The sequence below is a fragment of the Coffea arabica genome, chromosome 6e (genome assembly GCF_036785885.1).
Source record: "Coffea arabica cultivar ET-39 chromosome 6e, Coffea Arabica ET-39 HiFi, whole genome shotgun sequence".
Classification (NCBI taxonomy): Eukaryota; Viridiplantae; Streptophyta; class Magnoliopsida; order Gentianales; family Rubiaceae; genus Coffea; species Coffea arabica.
Genome location: NC_092321.1, coordinates 60957309 through 60960286, shown reverse-complemented (window position 1 = coordinate 60960286; position 2978 = coordinate 60957309).

Here is a 2978-nt window from a genome sequence, read left to right as displayed (position 1 = left end):
TTCGAACCTGCTGAACAATGTTGTGCTTTTCCGAGTAAATTAGATTGGCCATTGTGGAAAGCAGGGAAAAAAAAAAAAACCTAAATAGCTGTTTCTACTAGTTTGGTGTCTTTAAGCTATTCTTAATGCTTTTCTAGTTTGGTGAGCTTTTTGTATAGATATTCATGTACATGATGAAATTTTTATGTTGAACAGAGGAGTAGAAAATGATGGCTGGGTAAAGTATGTAGGGCAGGATGTCCTCCGAAAGATTAATGAGGGTTGGGGTTACGTCATTGTCTAGGGCTATGGTCATAGTTACTCCAAGTTTGTCTGCCCTACGAATTCTACACCACGATGATCGCGAGTGAAGCTGCAACGTTGTACCCACTCAATAAATCTCTGGTGTGAAATATAGGTGAAGGTCTATGATTGATTTGAAATCCATGGCGCCACCAAAGATTGTTGTTTGAGCCAAAAGCTCTCTGCAAAGGTACGATAACCTTTAATGAGTTTGGTATGTGAAACATTAAGTTTAACACCAGAATGAATCATTTGTGTATGTAGTTGCAAAAGGTGTAGTGGCTCGGTATGTTAAATTAGAATTTGTTATATGGTCACAGGATCCCACTGATCCGTGTTATAAAAATCAGATAATGACACTTGATCTGTGTTATAAATTTTATTCGTTAACGTTTAGCATCTAGTTTAGGCCTGGTTTGTCCTAGTGTTGGATACATGCTAATTCTCATTGTAAAATTACTCGTGTTTTTGTCGTTGAAGAGAGGAGAAAAAAAGGGGGGGGGGTGGGGTTGCTGCTTAAGGGCACTTAAGTAGTACTGAGGTCAAAATGATAAAGAATGCCAGTTTAGATACTGAACTACCATGAGTGCAAATTTAAGCTGCCAACTACATATCTTCACTCATTTGCAATTAAGTCTACTTCAAAATTTTCACTTTGAAGTAGACTAATGATGGGTGAGGATATGCCATGAAAGATTTTGGAACTTTGACATCGGTCTACTTCTATTTTTCTTGGTTACAATGTCGTATGAATCTGGTAAAATGGAGTATAAGAATTAGAAAGAGAAAACGAGTCGAAGAGAAACAAACCCTCTATTGAAGAAAAAAAAAGGTTCTTCAACAATCTCCTGTTGAATTACCTCCTCCTTGTATTAAAGTTAGACCCTCTTAATGCAAGAAACCCATTTGCCCCAACATTAGGCTGGGTTGGATTTTTAGTTTGATCGGACAAGAAATTAACCTGATCAAAATCATTTGATTCACTGGTTCAATCGAAAATTCATCCGATTTTTGAATTGACTTTTTGTTTTTTCAATTGTGGGTCTTTGTTTTTTAATCAAATTATATATATGCTTTTGATAAGATTTGTACATTAGATCTTCATTTAAATGTGCACAAGACTCTAACACTTGCTTAGTTTTTATTTGATAACTAAATATTTTTTAAATAAACTTGTTTACCTTTTTATTACACAATTAATCCTTTTAACTTTCAAATTGACAATATTTGAGCAGTTAAAAAATTATTTTATTTTTAAATAAAAATAAAATAATGAAAAATTAATGTTATATTTTTTAAAACAGGAGACAAAATTTTATTTCATATTTGACTATATTATTTATTTAGGAAAAAGTACGATAAATGAAATTAAATCTTCTATTAATATCTATATATTCATTATATATATATTTCTAAGTACATTAATTAGTATCTAAAAGCACTTTATTAGATATTCTGTGCGTATTAAAATTACTATTTTATATTTATAAATATTAAATTAATACTCATGCACACTTAGTTAATCATCTCAATTTTAATCACAACATGCAACCTTTAATTTAATTAGATGGCTTTGGGGATGTTTTTGAGGAAGTGATTGGACCATTGATTTTGCATTCCTCTAAGCGTCCATGCTAAATGAATATTTTGGAAACTTATACTCAGCATTTTCAATTTGTCCATTTAACTCAATAATTAACGGTATCTATGAAAATGGATGAAAAACATGTACGTACTACAAGAATATGTAACGTGCTCATTTAGCCTCATGCATGAAAAATTTCTTTTAAGTACAGCAGATATGTGAAATGCTAGTGTCATGTTTAGCCTTGGTTATTTTCATTAAAATGGTTAGCAAATGTTAAGTTGAACAAGTTAAAAGAATAGAGTTTGAATTGTTTTTAACTGAAAACTTTGGAGTACAAAGTGGGAATTGGTGAAATCCATGAAGGTACCCAATGATATTATTACAAAGGTCAAGGCTTTCAAACAAGTTAATGATTTTTTTTTATGAAGTATTGTCGTGTAATTATTGTGAATTTGGTGTTGGTTGTGATAAAATTGAGGTGGATTTATCCATGCAAAAAGGAGGAGTTAGACATGCCTTGGGTTTTGCAAAAACTAAAAAGATTATGGCTTTATCCTGGTTGCCACCACTAACAATAGTGGTTAAGGTTTCTTGGAAGGAGAAGAACCAAGAGATTCAGAAACCAAAAAGAAAGGGGGAACAGAAGAGGAAAACAAAGAATACCAGAGAAAAGGTGGAGAGAGAAGAAAAAAAAAGGGCCAATGCTAAGATTTAAAAAAAGGATCTAAGTGGCATGGATAGGATTCCGAATTATTACCCAAATGTCCCCAAATCCCAAGCCTCCTCCCCTCCCCCAAAAAACCCCCAACCCCCACAAAAAATAAATTCTGTAAACAGTGAAAAACATACTGTTGTTCTGTGCTTGTGTTTTAAAAATTAGACCGAATCGATTGGTTTGATTGATTAACCATGCAGTAGCTATGGTATTGGTCTAATAGATTTCAAAAATTTTAAAAATTGGCCAAACTCAATAAAAAATTGATTGAATCGGTCAAAAACAACAAAAGAATTTGATGGTTGAACCAGTGGACAATTGAGCCTGTTGTCACTTCTTTTATTTAATATTTTACAAGTATCCAAATCATTAATATAAAAGTAAATAAAAAAG